General features: G+C 33.2%; 1 protein-coding gene and 1 long non-coding RNA gene across 2 annotated transcripts in view; one reads left to right on the forward strand and one right to left on the reverse strand.

Annotated features, from left to right (window-relative positions):
• Positions 1-22,501, forward strand: part of LOC147844367 (uncharacterized) — a 768,760-nt gene that overhangs the window by 3,679 nt on the left and 742,580 nt on the right. The gene's annotated exons all lie outside the window — the stretch shown is intronic.
• LOC147844368 (uncharacterized) lies at positions 15,012-21,196 on the reverse strand. The gene is made up of 3 exons (XR_015491746.1): positions 18,700-21,196; positions 18,385-18,611; positions 15,012-15,863 (listed from the first exon to the last, which is right to left on the reverse strand). It is a non-coding gene; the product is annotated as an uncharacterized LOC147844368 (long non-coding RNA).

Here is a 22,501-nt window from a genome sequence, read left to right on the forward strand (position 1 = left end):
AAGTTTACCAGCGATTTTGTCTTTTTCTTGACCATATGACTAAAGCCCAAATACTGAGACATTCAAACTGACCAATCCACATGTGACCATATCGTAAAACCCCAAAAGCCCACACACCAGGCCCACACACCATCTGCCCTTGGAATTTGTGTGAGATGTGTTTTTTCACACATTGTGTGTGTTCTTTGGTGAAAAAAGGCATGTTTCGCCATATAAGCAAATGCATATGATAATTTACACTCTTACACTGGTATCCTCATTGCAATACAAGAATTACATTCAGGAGGTGCGCAACAAAATATACATTTCCTGACTCCAGCTTTTATAGACATCTGATATTAACAGGTGGAGTTTAGAGGAATTTGTCACTTGTCAATCATTTTCCAGTCCTGCATTGGCTGCACCCATACATACTTCCTCTTTTTCTACAAATTCTCCGCTCAATTTAATTTAACCTCTTAAAGTTGTGCTATTTTGGGCTTTCCACCTGGATTTTGACTACCCAAATTCAAAAACTTCACATGCAGAGGTTTAAATGCAAAAGTTTGGTATCATTTAAAAAAAAAAAAAAAAAAACGTTTACATTTTCATAAAACACTGTTGAAAGTGATAAAAAATAATTGTATATGTTGTCTGTGTTATAATAAACATCTCCAAAAAAAGAGGCACTTTTTTTTCGTTAACTCTATAGTATAGTACTATTGTACCTTTTAGTTTCTGTATGGTCTAGGTTGCTAAAATTATTTTGTTGGCTCCTGCAAATGAAATGAAATTTTGTTGATTGTAATTTTTTGTATTATTTAGCTTGAATTGAATCGTATTATCTTTCTATTGTTTTGTTTTGAGACTACAATAGTATTTTAATAAATATATCTGTTTAAAAATTCTGCCTATATTCACTGAGAAATGGATAAACACATATTCATTTTCAAAATGGGGTGAACTCAATTATGCTGAACACTGTATGTATGTATGTATGTATGTATATATATATATAAAGTTTCACATGATGTTCCATTGTTCATTCTGCTGTGGCAACCCCAGATTATTAAAGGGGCTAAGCCGAAAAGAAAATAAATGAATGATGTTCCGTTTTCATTTTTGATCATAAAATAAGTCTATAAGATTTTTTTTTTTCCAGTTTATGGGCGAACCCAAATACCTGGATAAAATTTTAATTGAACATTTAACCCAAACCAATTAGTTTTGTCCATAAAAAAAAGAAAAGAAATGGATTGTAATTGATTTATTTTTCTTATTTTACAATGATTTACCAAAGGCAGCGATTATTGACTGAGTGAGCTGGTGAAGTCTGTAAAGTCTTTTACTAACAACACATGTTGTGCTGGTAAAGAGCTTGACCTTTTAGGTTAAGGGTGTTTGGTCAGCATTTGACCTTGACCTCTAGGCATGTTTACTGCTGACCTCTTCTTGTTAAAGTCATATTGATTACTGATCCCTGGAGACCCGAGCACGCTGACCGCTCACTTCACAACCTTTATCCCTTTAAACTGCCAGCTCTACCAAAATAGTTGACCATATTTTGACTGTTTTAAATAATGACTGTTAAAGTAATTTAAAGTATAAAGAAACAAACATAATCCTGTTGCACTACTACTCCTAACTTTGGTCTTATTGTAAAAAACATGTTGAGAATCTGTAATATTTTATGGCATACTTCAAAAAGTAAAAATTATTTAGTATCCAAAAATGTTTTATTTTGATTGTTTTTTTTTTAATAATAAATTGGTCTTACACTGCATATTTTTTATAATTTTTGTGAATTTACTTTTACTGTACTTTTCCTGTACTTTTACCATTACTTTTACAATATATTGGTAAAGGTTGATAATTTAGGAATTATGGGATGTGTTGGAAACAAAATGCATTGAGTGTGTTAACTAGCGACGTTAGGAGTTAGGAATGCTATCCATTTCTTTTTCTCTTGGTGGGGCAGTTAAACGGTTGTTCTCATTTGCAAAATTGGCAAATCTTCACAAATGTTTGTACATTTCAAATGCTTTGTCTTTTTATCCAGTTCTAATGCATTGTCTATCTGTCATTAAAAAAAATGTTATTAATGAAATTGCAGCCATTGTCATTTATTGGACCTCATAAACTCACGTTTCTGTTTCTATGTGTACTTTTTTATATCATAATTATAATTATGTCCTTTTTATTTAATTTTTTTAAATCTTCATGAATATTTAGATCTGTTGTTGTCTTTTTACATTGTATATTTTTGCATTATTTGTAATTAAATTAGTTGTTATAATAATAAAAATTGTTATTAGTATTTAGGTTTTTAATTATTTAGATTTTTGTTATGATATTAATAAAATAACATGTAAGATTGTCTCAAAGCAATACCATCTGTTCCTGTTAGTCTATGCATAATGAATTTATAATGTTTAATATAATAATAGTAATAATATTAATAACAATACAGTTAAAATGAAACATTAAAAAAAAAAGCTAATCTTTTCTGGAAACACATTCCTAATAAAATATTTGCTGTCAAGCCAACCAATGATAGTTATAATGATAAAATAATAATAATAAATTATTATTATTATAAAATTATAATAATAATAAAAATAACAAACATAAATAAAAGTTAAACTATCTTAATACATACTGCCTCTCTGGAATTACAAAAATAATAGTTTAAATTCGTACAAAATAGTTGTACAAACAATAAGTATACTTTAATGCATTTTAAATAAGTATTATATATAACCTGTCTGATGAAAAAATCACTATAATCCTCGCTGTATTTTATGAGTGTAACAGCATTGCTCAGTCATGTCCTCCTCCACACACACACAAACACACACACACACCCTGTCACTAGCAGCAGCAGCAGTCTGTCTACACTGACCACGCAATGCAGAGTCACACCCAGCAGAAGAAGTCTGGGGTCTGCAGCGTTAGCATAACAAAGAGCCCGGAGCATGTGAACTTCAGGAACCTTTTGACCCTGCAGACACACGTCAATATGCAGTGAGAGCCTCCACACACACACACAAACACACGCACACACTCATTTTCAGACACACATCTATCAAGACTAACTGTAAACCACATATTCAAAAATGTGTGATTAAGTACTTGAATACATGGTTTACGAGGACACCCGTGTGTATGGTTTAACAACTTTAATATGGTTTATGAGGACACTCGCCTTTTGTTTTCTTTCTTAATACCGAAATTTTGTGAGAGTTGTGTTTAGGAGTAAGAGAACAGAATATACTGTGCAGTATAAAAAAATTATTTTACACACACCTATTTACTTGTACAACTATCATTATGGGGGCTTACACAATAGATACACACACGCTGTAAAAAAATCTGTTTTTTTATATATGTAAATAATAGATTGTCAATTACAAAAATTTACCAGAAATCTTAATTAAATTTAATTTATTCTATGTTATAAATGTTAGTAATTAAATGAGCGTTATTTTATGTTTTTTTTTCTGGCACCTCAGCTTTTAATTGAAGGAAATTTCTGTTATTTAATGTTATTTTATGGTAAATATTTGTAATTTTAAGGCCGTTGTTTAACGATAAATATCTTTTATTTATTGTCCGTTATTTTATGAGAAATGTCTGTAATTTATTGTCTGTTATTTTACGATAAATGTCTTTAATTTGTTGTTCGTTATTTTACAAAAAAATGTCTGTAATTTATTGTCCGTTATTTTACGATAAATGTCTATGATTTATTGTCCGTAATTTTTATAATAAATGTCTGTAATTTATTGTCTGTTATTTTACGATAAATGTCTTTAATTTAACAGCCATAATTTATGTGTTTTTTTGATTTAAGAAAATTTCTGTAATTTAGTGTCTGTTAGTTTACTGAAAATATTTGTAATTTAACGGCCATTATTTTGCTTTTTTCTGGCATCCCAGCTTTTAATTTAAGGAAATGTCTGTAATTTAACATCCAATATTTTATGGTAAATGTCTGTAATTTAATGGTTGCTATTTTCCATTTTTTTCCCAGCTTTTAATTAAAAGAATTTTCTGTAATTTAACGTCTGTTAACTTCTGTAATTTACCCCCCCCCCCAACATTGAAGACAGTATATTTTATTTCAATAAACATTACAAATATTTTTAAATAGTAAAGATGTCAGGCTAAATAGTTAAAATAAATCATTGACTTCTGCTATCTTCATTAGTTTCAAAAACAACTTGAAAAGGCATCTTTGGTTATCTGTCTTTTCTGTGGATATAAGGTAAACCACTGCACTCTTCAATTCTTTAGCGTGCTTGGATGTTGGTGCAAAAGCGATTTGTTTTTCAAATGTTTCCTGAATCGTGTGCTGACCAGCAGCTCTTGATGTGGAGGCTCCTTTTGTACTGGAGAATCTGTTGCCTTAAAAAACTAAATTAAATATTTAAAAGAGAAAAAAAACCTAAACATATCGTAGGAATAGAATCACAAAATTGTAGCGGTTTTAAAATCTTGGCTTTTTCAAATCACGGTCAAGCTTGAAACTGGTTATCGTCCCATGCCTAGTCCACAAGGTCAAATATAACCGCAACTGATAAACTTGTGGGGACTTTTGACCTCCACAGCATAGGGTACAGAAGGAATACACACACACACACACACACACACACAGCTCTCTCTTTTTATTTTTTTTTCACCACAGATGTTTAGTTGTTGTTTGTGGCTCTCTGTGCAAATGAAATCCTGAAAGTGTGTGTGTGCATCTCTGACATAACATAACAATCGATCATCTGTTGCCATTACAGCACTGTGAAATTAATCAGGAATGCCAAAGTGCAGTGCATTTTATTTATTCAGTTCATATTTACTCTGGAAAGCATGATGCAATGTTGTTAATGCATTTTTCTCCCTCTCTCTAAGGAAAATGTGTATGATGACAGTTTCTCTACCAAATCCCTTCAGTGATGGTCTGACATATCAATCCTACACATTTTTGTTTCTGTATTTGTGTCGTTATGTTTGCTGAGGTACGAGTGATGTCACTTTCTTATGATGTCAGAGTGTGAGTCAGAGCAGGATGAGTAACAGTGAAGAATTCAGACCAATGAATACAGTGGTGTGTGTGTGTGCGTGTGTGTGTGTGTGTGTGTGTGTGTGTGTGTGTGTGTGTGTGTGTGTGTGTGTGTGTGTGTGTGTGTGTTAAGGACTCTGTCCTAAAGATGAATCTAGGAACAGTTGTAAATGAGAGTGGATGTGAATGTTGGACAGAATGTCCAGATGAGGGTTTTGTTGGCTGTGTGCAAGTGGGGACCTCTAGGATTCAGAACATCAGCTTTAGTGCTGAAGATGCAACACACACACACACACACACACACACACAGATTTTCTCATGCTCCCAGGCTGATTTGCATCAGAGTTCGCCATGCTCAGGCCTCTCACACAGCCACAGACACACTCTCTCATCACCGATACAATGAGGAGTGTGTGGGTTCTGCAGGTGTCCAAAATCACACAAAGCATCATCTGCTGTGCCATATTAAATGTCAGAAGTGTTCCTTCATTAAACAATTACGGTGCAGCAAACAAAGTGCACTAAATCTCTGACCGCTGACCTCTTTAAAATAATTTTCCCAAATTACAGTTGCTTTTATTCATACGCACATTTTTATTTTAACATTTTTAGATATAAAATGTTAAATGTTATGTTTTACAAATAAAATAGTTATGTTCTGACTTTTAGACATGTACTGTTATTTGATATTAGATATTAAATTATATTAAATTGATTAAATTAATATAAAATAAAAAAATGTTGTGTGTTTAATATATTTAAACTTCCAGCATGGCAGTAAATACACTATAATTACTGTTAGATATTTCTCAGATTATTTACATATTTTTAACATTTGTTTTTGAATCTATATATATATATAGATTATTCATACACATGTATGAATGTTGGTTATTTTACATAAAATTATTTTTTACGTAAAATAACATGTTTTTTTCATTATTGTTATCTTGTATTATCACTTTTCATAAATATTTATTGATTTATTATTATTGTTATTATTATTATTATTATTATTATTATTATTATTATTATTATGTTTACCATTATTATTATTGTTGTTGTTATCATTATTGTTGTTGTTGATATTATTGTTGTTATTATCATTATTGTTATTTTTGATGTTATTATTATTGTTGTTGTTGTTATTATTATTGTTGGTGTTGTTATTGTTATTATTATTGTTGTTGTTGTTGTTATTATTATCATTTGTGTTGTTGTTGATATTGTTATTGTTGTTGTTGTTGTTGTTGTTGTTATTGTTAGTGTTGTTATCATTATTATTATTGTAGTTGTGGTTATTATTTATTTTGTTGTTGTTATTATTTTTGTTGTTGTTATTATTGTTGTTGTTGTTGATATTATTATTAGTGTTGTTATTATCATTATTGTTTTTTTATGTTATTGTTGTTGTTGTTATTATTTTTGGTGTTGTTAGTGTTATTATTATTATTGTTGGTGTTGTTATTATTATTATTGGTGTTGTTGTTATTGTTCATTTTGTTGTTATTATTATTATTGTTGTTGTTGTTATTATCATTATTGTTGCTGTTATTATTGTTGGTGTGGTTGTTATTAATTTTGTTGTTGATATTATTGTTGTTATTATTATTATTGTTATTGTTGATGTTGTTAGTTATTGTTGTTGGTGTTGTTATTATTAATTTTGTTATTATTATTATTGTTGTTGTTATTATTGTTGTAGTCATTATTATTATTTATTATTATTATTATTATTATTATTATTAGTAGTAGTAGTAGTAGTAGTAGTAGTAGTAATTTAAAGGAGTAATATTAAACTCTGAAATGTGCCAAATGGCCATCACTTTGCCCTCTCTCATGTTTTTATGTGTGTGTGTTTTGGATTGGAACACATGACGTCTGAAGTTCAAGTTGAAGGCTTCACTGACTTTATCCGGCCACATTTGGTGTCTGACAAGGCCAGTAGTGAAAGGCTATGGAGACAAATGAAGGACAGGTCTCTAAGGAGCTCCACCGTGGCCTGAGCGCTGGGTGAGGGGACTTTGTCTAGACCAAACCTCTTTTGTGAGTCCCCTGTGATCCCGTGTCCCGTCTGAATAGGGGAACTTGACCCAGGACATTAACTAGTCGCAGAATCAGTGCTTTTGTTTTATTTGTAAATATCAACCTAAGAACCTGAATCTAAACCACAGTCTAAAGTGGGTTAACGTTTATTATTTTATTTTTTGAGCAGAAAGTTTCTAGAGTATGATGAAAGTCATTTGTTGTTTGCATATCAATGTGTGCATCTCATAATTGGAGTCAAATAGTTGTTAAATTCAGTCAGACAGTGATAGTCTGCAGTCTGCTTACTGGATAATGCTGTTTGACTTTGAGTATTTATTTTTGTGCTGCAATACATGAATGAGGATTAAAATTTTGATGACTCTATTATGTTTTCTTTCTTTCTGTCTTTCTTTCTTTCTTTCTTTCTTTCTTTCTTTCTTTCTTTCTTTCTTTCTTCAATTGTTTATTTATTTATTAATTCATTTTCCTTCAGCTTAGTCCCTTATTTATCAGGGGTCGCCACAGTTGAATGAACCACCAACTATTCCAGCATATGTTTTACACAGTGGATGCCCTTCCAGCTGCAACTCATTACTGGGAAACACCTAAGCACTCTTGCATTCACACACATACACTACGGCCAATTTAGTTTATTTAATTCACCTATTTGGACTGTGGGGGAAACTGAAGCACCTGGAGGAAACCCACACCAACATGCAATCGCCACCCAGAAAGCCGGTACTTGAACCAAGGATTTTCTTGCTATAAGGCAATAGTGCTAACCATTGAGCCACCATGCCACCCTTATTTCCCCTTAGCCCTACACCAACAAGCCTAAGAGAATTGGAACACCCCTACCACTTCATATAGACATGGCTAAATCACGCACTTGAAAAGAAAAATTATTTTATAGTAAATACTTTAGTGTTCTATTTTAGTGTGGTAATAAAACAACTGTGGTAAAAAAGCAAGAAAAAAAAAGTTTATAAAGTTTCTATAGGGTATATTATACATTGTATATTATACATTATGCTGTAGCATTCATTAACAAAGAGTTTAAAATATAATATTACATACAGTATAATAAACTTTACTACGGTTGAATAAACACTACAGCATTTACTATATATTAGTACAGTATTTTTAAATGTGGGCAGAAAATCTCAAATGATTTATAAATCGTCTTGTTAAAGTGATTGAACATTCAAGTCTCCAATCATGCTTCAAGGTGAAGAAAAAAAAGGGACAACATAAACTTCAATTTCCACCATTATTCTCCCTCAGTTTTGTTAGCACTCATGGAACAATAATGCTTTGACTTCTGCTTCTGGAAGTCAAAAAGTAAAAAGCAGTCCACTTGTTTAAACTGCTGTGCCTCAAGGCATGCTGGGAGAAGAAAGAGCTCTTTGAGGGTGTGCATTGAGACAGACTAATGTTGCCTTTACATGCTGTAAAAAGTGCTGGGTTCCACACAATCGATTTGCGTTGGGACATCATGAAGAAATGAAGTTGACATAATAGTTTTTACAAGTTTAAGTGGATTGAACATAAAACAATTAAGTAGTCCTAAAAATTTCTCAAGAATTGTGTTGCTTCAGCTCATTTTAAATAAGTAGCTTGAATAAACAGCAAATGTTATATTTTAAAGTGCAGTAAACTTTCCTGAGCCATTCACTGTCAGTTCTTTATGATTATGACAGATGTTGCTTATTTTTTTATTCTGAGATGTGAATGTTAAAGTTACATAATAGACCCTTTGGTCATACTTTATTTTAACGGTCTATTTGTTGAGTTTAAGTTACAGTGCTTTTACGTGCCAACTAATACTCATTAGATTATAAGTAGATTGATAGGTTGGGGTTGGGGTTAGGGTTAGTGTAAGCATACATGTACTTGCAAAGTTTCTTATAGTCAGTTAAATGTCTATTGAAGGAGCAGTGTCAACAAATATTAAGCAGACTGTCTACTAATACTCAAATGGAGCATCAGAATAAAGTCTTACCAACCCCTTTCACATTTATATGTTTTTCTGTCGCAGAAGTAGTCATAGTTGGGTAAATTTATAAAGAAATGAATGGGAAAGGTCAACAATTTCTTTTCTCCATGTTGTTCCAACACAAATTAAGTTAATTGAATATATATATATATATATATATATATATATATATATATATATATATATATATATATATATATATATATATATATATATATATTTAACAAATATTAATTGGATTCAACTTAAAACTATTTGATTGCTCCAAAAACAACTTAAGAGTTGTGTTGTTTCAACTTATTAAACAAGCATGGTTTAAACAAGCAGCAAAAAACTTTTTTTTAAATGCACGTTAAATATGATTTTTAAAAGTTTTAAATGACAAGGACACAATGCATGTTCTCCTAAACCATCTCAACATTGTAATACCTTTTAATACAATGGTATTACCTTGGTCATACCCATGTTATTATCAGTGGTGGAAAGAGTACTGAAAAATCCTCTTTAAGTAAAAGTACCATTACTTGCCTAAAAATGTAGCGCGAGTAAAAGTATCTGTTATAATAGTACCCAATGTATGAGTAAAAAGTAGAGTCTTTTCAAAAGTAAAAGGTAGTGAGTATTATGCTGTGAAGCTGATGCGTTTACATGTAATTTATGTATGTGTATAAAGGTAACATTCTGTAGTGCATTTTTAATGCGTTAAGACGATAATATTACAGTAGGTTAGATTTAGGTCGTTATGTCAAGTGACCAAAATTCAAAGTCTAGCCAGCATGTTAGGATATGTAATTTGGATGTCCAATAATAACATCAAACGATGTTGATATTTGATGATTTTAGGTTGTGTTGGAAAGTGATCAAAATCCAACGTTAAGCCAACGTCTTAAAGAAATGTCATACTGACATCAAATGCTGACATTGATTCATCAAGTACGACAACCAAAATCAAAAGTCTGAAAGACGTCATAATTCAATTCAATTCAGCTTTATTTGTATAGCGCTTTTACAATGTAGATTGTGTCAAAGCAGCTTCACATAAATGGTCATAGTGGTAATGTCCAAACAACGTCAAGCTGTAACATCATTAGTCGTTGATATTTGGTTAATTTTATGTAGGACGTTGGACATTGGCATCAGCCTGATGTTGGGTACTGATGTCAACCCAATTTTCGTTTCCAAACAAAATGCAATGTCAATCTGACGACATGTTGACTTCTTCTGCCTGCTGGGTGTTTGAGGTCATTTCAGTTATTATACAGTAAACCTCCATCATCATCTTATCAGTGACATGCATCTAAACAGTCTCTGGGTCAATGTGTGTAAAGATTTTGGGCATCTTCTTGGACACTTTTAACACTTCCAAAGAGTTTGCTGCAATTATACATGTCTTGAGGTAGTTCATTATGATGCGACTTACCCTAATATGTGTGATTTGATTGGACAGGAATCCCAGGACTGATTTTTCTAATCCCCACAGTCAAGAAACAATCAAGTAGTGACTGCAGATTGAAAAAAAAATAGTGCAGTAAAAAGCAACAATATGGGACTAAAAATGTACTCAAGGGAAAGTAAAAGTACATGTTTTTTTAAACTACTTGTAAATTACTGAGAAAAAATACTCAGTTACACTGTAAAAAAAAAAAGTTGAATAAACATAAAATAATAAGGCAACCGATCACACACAGCTTTTTGAGTTAACTAGGTCGACTTAAAATATTTTGTTGAATTCCTTGTTTAACCAACAACATATTTTTGTTTGCTGAACAAATATTATCATGTTTACTCAACAAGATCTTTTGTTTGCTGAACAAAAATTTTCACGTTTATTCAACAAGATCTTTTGTTTACTGAACAAAAATGATCATGTTTACTCAACAAGATCTTTTGTTTGCTGAACAAAAGTTTTCATGTTTATTCAACAAGATCTTTTGTTTACTGAACAAAAATGATCATGTTTACTCAACAAGATCTTTTGTTTGCTGAACAAAAATTTTCACGTTTATTCAACAAGATCTTTTGTTTACTGAACAAAAATGATTATGTTTACCCAACAAGATTTTTTTAGTTTACTGAACAAAATAAAACAAACTGATTCATTATGCATTCACTATTAATTTTTAGGATTCAAATTAAATACACAAGAATAGTCAATTCACTTTTTTTTTTTATTTTTAACTGGGTTCAAATCACAATCCAAAACATTTGCATACAAAATCAGCATTTGACATTAGCCGTGTTCAGCATTGGGGTAGTTTGTACACAACTAGTACTGAATGTTTCCAGATTTGAAAAGATTGTACACTGCCTCAACATAAAATAACTGGCAACCTTACTAAAACCAAGCTATTAGTGTGTCTAAACACTCAAACCAGGTGAATATACAATCATCTAATCAGAGTAAACCCTAAAAGCCACTCCATTCAAACAGTCTTTAAAGTGTACTGCACTTTTGTCAACAAAGTACATCAAGTCCAAAAACAGACCTCAAAACATTCAAACAGTGGCACAGGAAGTGCTTTCGCCTCCCACCAAGGTCGCTGGTTCGAGTCTCAGCTGGGTCAGTTGCCGTTACTGTGTGGCGTTTGAATGTTCTCCCTGCGTTCACTTGGGTTTCCTTTGGGTTCTCCGGTTTCCCCCACAGTCCAAAGACGTGTGGCACAGGTGAATTGGGTAGGCTAAAATTGTCCGTAGTGTATGTGTGAATGAGTGTGTATGGATGTTTTCCAGAGATGGGTTGCAGCCGGAAGGGCATCCGCTGCGTAAAACAAGTTCATTGCGCTGGTTCATCCATTTCTGGACCCATTGAATCCCTTTTTTTCTGTAGAGTTTCAGGAGAGGTGCTGTATATTTATCAAGTCACTCGATTAACTGTCTCAGGAGATCTACATTACAGATCTGAGAAAACTCTGTGCAGATCTACAATATACAAAAAAAACATACATATTAATATTTACACATAATACATACATATATATATATATATATATATATATATATATATATATATATATATATATATATATATATATATATTTGTAAATGTAAATATTTAAATGTTCAAATGCTGAATACAGATATATTTTGAATTACCTATAATAATAATGTTGTTTGTTATTTTTAGCATTATCATTGCAATTGCAATATAGTGACTTACCTCTTCCTTAAAGTCCAGGTTATCTCTCTCTAATTTCTTCCTGGCTAAATCTCAACAACTTCTTTTGGGCAAAGAGAAAAGGTTTCTTGCATCTGCTGGTGAATGACCGTCAAATTTCACTGAGGATAGCAAGTCTCACCTCCTCAAGGAAATCTTGCATTGAATTATGTCATTGTCAATATTTCAGTCCTTTTGAGCAAAAAGAAAGAAAAATATATATTTAGCCCTTTATATTTTTTATGTAAATAAAAGCTAGCTGACTGTTAAAGCAAGTTGGTCTGAATATGATAGACATTTAGTCGAGCTAACTAATATACAAGCAAATCAATGAATTACATGAAAATCACACGATTTTCACACAAATTACACAGTTAAACACGTCACCGTTTGTTCCACTGGCTCTGGTTCGAAGGCAAAAAAGGTTATGATGTGCGCAATGCTGACAGCAATCTAGATAAACAGGACATAATGTTATATTTGACTTGGATACCTGATCTGGTATGTTATATGATACTCATTGTATTAATCGTGAGTTATTAAAGCAAATGACTCGATTGAAATCGCTATTTGTTTCAAATACATTCACTCTAAACTTTTATTGATGTAAATAGCCAAAACCAAGTGCACGAAACAAGTAACTCACGGCTAAATTATAACAAATAGTTCCGTATTAGGATACACGCGCATATCAAAGCCAACATATCAAATAATATAACGTTAGATGACAACAAAAAAGACATGCATACCTATGATTTAGCAGAAACGTCGTTGGTCTGCTCTTAACTAGGGATGGCTGACGTGAAACTGATGTTTTGACACAGTGTCGAGATCCCAAAGCGCAAGTGTTTCGAATCACTGCACCGAAGCATGATCCGAAGCACCCAAGTCACGTGACTAAAGTGTTTTGAAACACCTAGTCACGTGACTAAAGCGATTCAAAGCATCGATCAGCTTAGAAACGTTTCGAGACCTGGTGAATCCTAATTTGACTGCCAAGGTCTCCAAAGTATCTCTGTCTCATATGGCTTAGAGCACTGTGGGTTTGCTTATTGATTCTATGCTTAGCATGATGTTTTGGGTTCGAATCCCGACTTGTACAAATACTCTGAAATCATGGTTTTATGTATTTTAATCATGTTTCTGTTTTGTGTAGCCTAAATAGGATACAGCTACAGTTACGCCATCAATTTAGCATCATTTTTGTAACACTGTAAAACAATAATGAATATTTTTACAGTATGGTTGGGTTTAGGGTTTGGGTAGACATTAATAAAATACAATAAATGGGAAATTTAATGAATAATATAAATAATTCTTGATAACTTCAGGCCACCGTTTGGATCTAGCAACAACCCTGTTTTAAAACAAAAACAAGACATATTTATTCACAAATTGTTAATTCGGATTTCAGACCAATGTTGAAACAAAACGATACAAGAGCAAAGCATCACCAACTGGTATTAAAGCATTTTAAAACAACTGCTACAGACTGGCTCCGAAACCTACTACTCCTGCATGGATGTCTGACACCTTAACCACTGTACTATGTTACTTGAAGGATTCCACTTTCACAAAGTGGGGTTTAATCCCTCAATTTGTTCAATCGTTCTTTGCTGAAGCTGTTTCGGTGCAATATATATAAAAAAATGACCAGATGTCACTGTAGAGTGAGGTTTCGAAACATTTCGAAGCTTCAAAACATTTGCTTCGACTGTTTCAGTGTTTCACGAAGCCTCGCTGTGCCCACCACTACTCTTAACCGCTCTATCACGGTCTCTCACATCATTAATACACTGGTAAAATAGATCGGGCAGTCAGATGGGTACATCGCACAAAAAACATGTATACAATTATATACAATCGATTATGAAAACGATTGACACGTAGCTCCGCAGAAAGAAAGATGGTTCGTTTTGTCGCGCGCACGTGACAGGTACCCCCTGCAGTGAGCTATGGAAGTAAATTGCGCATGCGCCAGAAGCTTATAAGGCGCATGCGCCAACAAGAAGGGCACGCATCAACGCAAAACTAAGAATTTTGTATTAGTTCAACGAAATATTTTAAGTTTTTCACATTGAAGCACCATTTTTGTTGAACAAACTAACTATTATTTGTCAGCATTTCAATGAAAATATTTAAATTCAGTTAACTTATTAATCTTTGTTCAGAGGACTTTTTGAAAGTTGGCGTTTTTACAGTGTACAGTAATTTGACTATTTCTAATTTGTTACTTTAGACCACTGCTTATTATACAAATTTGTGTCCTCAAAAGTCACAAAAAAAGTAAACAGTTTTTTTTTTATTTTTTTTTATTGTGGGGACATTCCACACATTCAAAAATGTTTTCATTTTCAAATGTTTTCACTTGTTCAAACTACTTATTTAAAATGAGCTGAAACAACACAACTCTTGAGATTTTTGGAGGACAACTGTTTTATTTTCAATCAGTCAACTTAACCATTTTGTGTTGAGACAACATAAATGAATTGTGTGGAAACCAGCATTTTTACAGTGTAAACTTGCTCAAATAACAAAACTCAATGATAATGTTGCCAGGACTTTAAAAAAGGAAAGGAATGTGTCTGAGACAGATAATGCAAAAAGAAAAAAGAACAATGTTAAATTCATCGTCTTGCCCATGGAAAATGCATTTCAGACACCTTGAATATTCAGTAACATTTTTTTTTCTTTGTAACTTGATGCAAAATAAATATAATATTTTGTATATAGTAAGATACAATATTTAGATATAATATTTTATTATAAAGCTAAGCACTGCTTTATAAAGTTACATACATTTCTAAAATCTACATAATAAAACTTTGGAGGATTTTAGAAACTAATGACCGTTAAATGCGTCTTTTTTCATGCTATGACGTATCGTTTGGAGCCTGTCCTCATCGCTGCTGTTTTCAGCAGATTTGCTGTTGTCTGTTATTTTGTGTGGATTGTCACAGTCCTCATAAAGACAGTGGAAATATGACAGCAGAGAACTCAGCAAACCAGAAATAAATCACAGGATGCGCAAGGCTTCAGCCAACCTGTTATTGACCAAAATAAACATTTTACATTCACAGAGAGTAGTTCTGTGCCAATAAACAGCCATGTTACTACAGTATCAATGCAAACATGCAGAGTGGAGGAAGATTAAACTGGCCTTGTGTCTGAGGTCAGGTTGTTGTTGTTTTTGTTTTTTGGATCTCTGAAAACATTTACCTTCACTCACTATTTAGACCAATATGAATGACAGAAACATATTCTGAAGTTTGGATCATCAATTGCAATATATGAATTTTATGAAACCAAGCAGTTTTCTGCTGGCCGGTGTGGTGAATCTGGACAACAAACTTGGATTTAATTGAAAAAACAATGTGGTGGAAATTCTTCTAAATATGCCAACTTACAACCACATGACTGCTTATTTTTACCGTAAGAATCACCCCTAAATGTTACTTTTTTATATTCTTAATTGTACTCAATGTATTTATAATGTTTTTCTGTACCCTTGTTACACATGTTCCATGCACTTACTATAACAATTACATTTCATTATGCTTAATTACATGCAACTAGCCTCAAACATAACCCTCAGCCTGACACTAACCATAGTTAAGTACAATTATTCAGTAGTTAAAGGAATAGTTACACTCAGTGGCGCAAAAAGGGGGTATGCAGTATATGCGGCGCATAGGGGCGCCACACATGGGGGGGCACCATTGTGCCAAAACTATTTTTGAAATTATACATATTATTATACATATTAAACAAAATAAATTCAAATTTTTGGTTAAAAATGTTTATCCTGCATTTATATAAATATACAATTGTATTTTATTGAATAAAAAAATTATACCACCCTCTTCGTTGACCATTTGATTGATCCGTTGCTTGGTTACAGTCACATGTTCAAAATGGAGAGAAGTGCAAAGAGACGTGGAGCGCGAAATAGAAAACAAAAAAAGAACAATGACTTAAAATGAAAACTGCCATGACAAATTGGATAATAAGGAATTGGTAGGCTTAACCCACACTATTATTACCATACGTTTAATCAACTTCTAATGTTTTTGGGAGCAATGGGCCGCCATATCATTAATTATTCATTATCGCCACTCAGTCACTGCATGCATGGGCTTTTACTTAATATAAATGCAGACGAGGTGGTTTTGTCCAGGCAGGGAGCAGTGACGCACGGCCACACCTGAACTGTGTCCGAAATCGCATATTTGCATTCTGTATAGTATGCGAAAAACACTATAATTCTATAGGCTAAAGCCATGATGAGCTGGTGTAAAGTTAACTTTATGGTAAACACTTTTGAGAGTAGTAAATTTATGGACCGTCAGCTTCAAAAGATAACATTTTTATTCACTGCATTTAAATATTGATTACAGTTACTAACGTTAGCTATTTACTAAAGAGCAACAAATGAATTTAGTTTGATCCTCTGTTTTGTTTGATAACAGGTGCGAGTCTGACTTTAAGAATGCAATAAAACATTTGTTTTGTTTATGCTAATTTAAGATAATATTACTTGTATTTAAATAAAACATGTTTACATATTATTGTGTATTTGTCTATTTACACACCTGAATCTTAAAGTATCCGCTGCCATTCATCTTCAAATCACGTGTACAGAAGCCGTCTTTATCACTATGGAGCGCGTCCGTCACTCAACTGGAAAGGACGTGAATGCGGCCGTTTTTACATTAATTTCAATGTGCTGTCAATCCAAAATTATGTGAAAACTTAATTCTCTTAAACAGTTCTTGCATCACATTTGAGATCGGCTCTGTGTAGCTCCTACTTTCACTTTTCATAGAAACATTACAAATGCGGGAGAAATACAGGAAAACACACACGGAAGACTGGTAAAATATGGTAGAATTAATATGACAAAAACAAGAGGGTTTATAGGTATGAATTGCATACAGTGGCACACATTTTAATTCAAAATCATTTAAAACAATAACATGCAGTCACACATCCAAGTGTAAAGTTCATGTAAAAGTTTTATCAAAATAAACTGTCAAATACAGTTGAGCTCAAAAGGTATGAGTAATCTGAAAATTTTTCTTTATTATTATTAATTAGTTTGCAAAAATAAGAGGGATCACACAAAATGTATGTTTAAAAGTAGGCTACATACCTAAATATTAGGGCCAGACAGAATCAGCAAACATATTTTGCTATTTCTGCTGAGAATTACAGGCAGAAAATACTACTTTACCAACTGTATTGTAAATAAATCATATGAACATTTTAATATTACTATTATTATATCACAATAATATTAGTGAAATTAATTTAAATACTGAGTAAATATAAATGTACACAAATTTACACAAGTAAATAGATAGACTCAATGATGGGCTAAAAATCTGTAGAAAACTGCAGATGTCTGCGCATGCACGCAGACTCCATGTGGGCCTACTGAATATATTTTAGTGAAAATAGAAAATAATACTTTGAGTAAAAATTTCCCCTACATAAATTTTAGATACCTAATTAGATTCTTAACCCTGTTAAAACTGACACGAACAAATAGTCAGAATTTTCAAATTTTTTGGAACTGTCATGTTTATTAATCCCATCAAGATACATTTTTATACCATACATTTTTTTTTATTAATTAATTATGTATCATATTGATACATCAAGCCTTTTGGTAACTTTTTCTGCTTAAAAATAGTTCGATTTAGTTCCCAAAAAGTTTGCCTATAACATTTTGATCAAATAAAACATTTCAGTCTTTTTTATTTCACTTTGTGAAAGGTGTGATTGCAGTTTCAGTCAATTGTTCATGCGAAGACAGTCCTTACACCTTTCACATATGCATGTGAGAAGATATTGCATTTTTAAGTTCTTTTGCCCTTTAAGACTCCCATATTTATCATTTTGTTTCGACAAATGTACAAAAAGAACAAAAACAAGACATGTCAAGGTGCTATAATCATTTGGTGAGGAAAATGAAATTAAGAAATTTGGGTGGGGATGTGATGTAATTATTTGTGACCTAACATGCTTAATGTAATTATACTTTTACTTCTTCATACTATTTAAGTTGCGTTCAGAACTTCGACATGTTGATGAGGAAATTAATATGGGGGGGCGCAAAACTTGAACTCGCATACCCCTCAGTAAATGTGCAGTTGCGCCCCTGGTTACACTGTAACAAGGGCACCTTACAATGAAGTAAGCATGTAAATTTCATTCATTCATTCATTTTCTTGTCGGCTCAGTCCCTTTTTTAACTTGGGTTCACTACAGCAGAATGAACCGCCAACTTATCCGGCACATTTTTATGCAGCGAATGCCCTTCAAGCCGCAAGCCATCTCTGGGAAACCTCCACAGACAATCATTTACTACGGACAATTTAGCCTACCCAATTCAACTGCACCACATGTCTTTGGACTGTGGGGGAAACCAGAGCACCCGGAGGAAACTCACGCAAACACGGGGAGAACATGCAAACTCCACACAGAAACGCCAACTGACCCAGCCAAGGCTTGAACCAGCGACCTTTTTGCTGTGAGGCAACAGCACTACCTGCTGCGCCACTGCATTGCCCAGCATGTAAAGTGTGTTTAGAATTTATATATTTTAAGGAATTTTATGGAACAACTTTACTTTTTATAACAGTTTTTACTAATTATAACTTAAAGGGCCCTATCACACACCCGGTGCAATAAGAAATGTGTTTGGCTTGATTTGTTGCTATTTTCAGACCAGTGGAACATTAATTTTCAAATTTTTACCACGTTGTTGAAATATCAACTCCATGTGTGTCACTTTGTGGACTTATGAGTGTGCTGGTCTAAAAAAAGAGGTGTGTTAGGGTGCATTCTTGGTGTATTGTTAGTTTGAGAAACTGAAGTAGATCACGCCATTGAGCAATTGAAAGCTAGTCTACCTTCTTCACTTCGGGTGGCTTTTACAGTTTATTCATTCAGTTTATTTTTTATCAGTAGTATTTATATGCAAATTTATATTTGTTTTAATAAAAACTAGTTTAGATTTTGTCAGTTTTTTTGACCACATTTCATTATTATTGCTCATTTATTTGTTTGCTGGAATTTAAACTGAATTTAGAAATAGTTTTAAAACAAATCTTTGTGCTTAACAAATGAAATTAAACATGTAGGCTAATAGATGTCTTCAGTGAAGTGCGTATTACTCCATGAAAGTAAAGGAGTAGAGTAAAAGTAAAGTAAAGATACAGTAAAGAGGAAGAATGGAGGAGGCTCGTTCTGCAGATGGTCTGTTTATCTGTTTTCTCTCTGGTGAGCATTCCGTTTTTCCACTTATAAAGTCGGCCATGTAAATAGCAAATGTGCCATTGTGCAACGCAACTGACACTTAAAGGGAATGGGAGATGAGTCTCTGATTGGTTTAATGCATGATGTGCTCAAAACACAGCCTTAACTCATTAATGCGTTCGTACCATGCACTTTAGACTTTGCACTTAGCTTGTTAAAATAGAGGCCTTTGTACTGTAAATCTTGAATTTCATTTTGCCAAGGAAAAAAAAGAAAGAAAGAACTGAGGGACTGAGTAAAAGGGACTGAGTAAAATATTAGGCCATTTTCATTCTCGATGTGAACTAATATATTTAGTCAGCTTTTAAAGAAGGTGCTGGAAAGAAGAGGACAAATGTCAATAAAAAAGCATGTTTATAGTAATCAAAAGTGTACAATTCGTTTCCCCTTGTGAATTCATTTGCATAGAATAATTGATTAATTGTGCTTTAAAATAATTTTTTGATTTCATGACAGATGGTAGTTGACAAATAGTCATTTTTACACTTTAGAAATACTGGGTGGTTTAAATCAAAATAAGATAAAACACTAACAAATCCACACTGTAAAATGCAATAAGTTACTTTACTTTTAAATCGTGAGTAAATCCATTACTTGATGTAAGAAATTTTTTTTTATAACAATTATGAACAAAGTTCATTTATTTAATTTTACGGCAACAGGTTTAATCAATAACCAATTGCTTTAAAACCAACAAGTTTACTATTTTTTTTCTTTAAAAGTAAATTTAATATTGCTTTAAAGGGCCCCTGTTTTACCCCATTTTCAAGTGGAAGCACGCACACACACACACACACACACACACACACACACTTTGCACTGTTTTTGCAAGCAAATGTGACAGGATACACGTTAATATCCACTGCTGTATGGATATCCGTTAATGTATAAAATAAACTTGATTTAATGTTTACAAATCGGAATTGTGTTAATAAAGACAGTAAAATCACTGTAATTCATTAACATGCACGGTTTAAAAATGTTGTAAACTTGTAAAACTCACTCTTGATCACATTTGATGATAACTGAAGATCACAGAGAGCTGAACAGATCTTTTAATCCTGGTTACTTTGCACACGTCCTGTCTTGTTGATATGATTATGTGCTTTACTACGCAGTTATGTCAATACATGACTGTCAGTTGATTTAGTGGGCAGGAAAACCGCACTCCTATGGCACATTGGCCTTAAAAATGGGAGAGATTTGGATCTTATTTTATCATCAGGAAATAAAAAAGAGATTTATTGACTTTATATCACCCCGATATGACTGTGGACACCGACACACAGTTCTGTCCAAAAAGCTTACGAAAGATGATTTTCATCATAGGTACCCTTAAAAACCAACAGGTTTACTTCCTCTTTAAAGCAACACATTTACTCATTTTTAACTAATTACTTTTTGCAAATTCAACAGTTGAGTTACATTGTACAAAGTATTTTTGTTTATATTTTACTTAAATTATGATTGAAAATACCAAATCTTTAAGAGGGTACATTATTTTTCTGGCTTTCCTGTGTTAACTTGTTTGCATTTACATTTAGTCATTTAGCAGACACTTTTGTCCAAAGTGATTTACAATTGAGAAAGGCATTCAGTGATTCAACAAGAAGAGGAGATACAAACAAGAAGAACTATTCATACAAATTCACTGTTAATGCTTCAAGTGTTTTTTTTTTTTTGTTTTTTGTTTTTTTTTTTCAAATTTTTGTCAAATTCCAGCAAACTCCATGTGTTTTTCATGTGGAGTTTATGGACTTTTTTTTTTAGGAGTGAGGCCTGTTTCATACATGGTGTCAGGCTAAACAAACAAACAAACAAACAAACAATCCTCTTACAGGTTTAGTGTGGCCCAAAACTTATTGTTCTCAGTTTGAAGTGCTCGATCTCGAGAGAGAGAGAAAGAGAGAGAGAGAGAGAGAGAGTGAGAGAGAGAGAGAGAGAGAGAGGAGAAGAGAAGAGAGACAGAGAGAGAAACCTCACAGGCCACTGCAAGCCATCTGTGAAAATCAGTGCGGCATGTGTTCTGTCACGGGGCCTCTTGCTCAGGTAGATGTGTGCTTTTGGAGGACATCACCCAGCATGCTTGGGAATTGTGACTGGCAGACAGACACTCTGGGAATATGTCACAGTTCCCTCTTTAAAAGTTGCCTTTGTGCTGTTGAGCCCGGCTCCTGCGCGACTACATATATACGCAAACGCACGCGCGTACACCTCGTGCGGCGGCATATGCTCAGCTTTTCAGATGTATCCCTCTATTTGTCTGTGGAGAAATCCAAAAAGAAGCTCCTTTTGCAATGCAACCGGCTCTCATCTCCTTTAGCATGAAAGTGTGGAAAGTTTGGAAAGGAAGTGTTTGGTATCTCGCCGTCCGTAGGGAGTGCGTGGTGTATCGCGCCTTGGAGGCTTTTCCCCTCCTTTACCCGTTTCTCCCTTCTTTCCAATAAGAATAAGATAACACAAAGACCTGCTATCGGGAGATAAAGGTGAAATACTGTGCACTACTTTCCTCTTTCTTAAGGCACAAAGAGAGAAAGAGAGAGAGAGAGAGAGAGAGAGAGAGTCCTGGAGAATGTAATGGAGTTTTAAAGTTAGATTCCTCTCACTGGCCTCACCAAGGTCACTTTCTTTGGCCTTAAAAGCACTCTCGCTTTATTTTCTTTTCTCTAAATTTCAGATGACAACAGAAAAGAAGCATATATCGAGTTTCATTGTTTGCGTCTGATTTGGGATCATTGGTAAGTGATTCAAAAGCAAAGCTAACGGGGCTTTTTGTGGTTCTGTGTGCTTACGGACAATTGAATTGTGCCGCACAGTTGTTCTGGGAAGATCTACTCTAAAACTGTGTTTCATGACTGAGGATGGGCCATCGGTCATCGTAGATTCGCGGTGGACATCAGTCAGTCAATAAGCCTAATTGGATTGTGCCTCCATCCTTCATTTGTAATTTTTCATTATTTTTGCG

This window comes from Danio rerio, chromosome 5 (assembly GCF_052040795.2).
Source record: "Danio rerio strain M-AB ecotype USA chromosome 5, GRCz13ab, whole genome shotgun sequence".
NCBI lineage: Eukaryota > Metazoa > Chordata > Actinopteri > Cypriniformes > Danionidae > Danio > Danio rerio.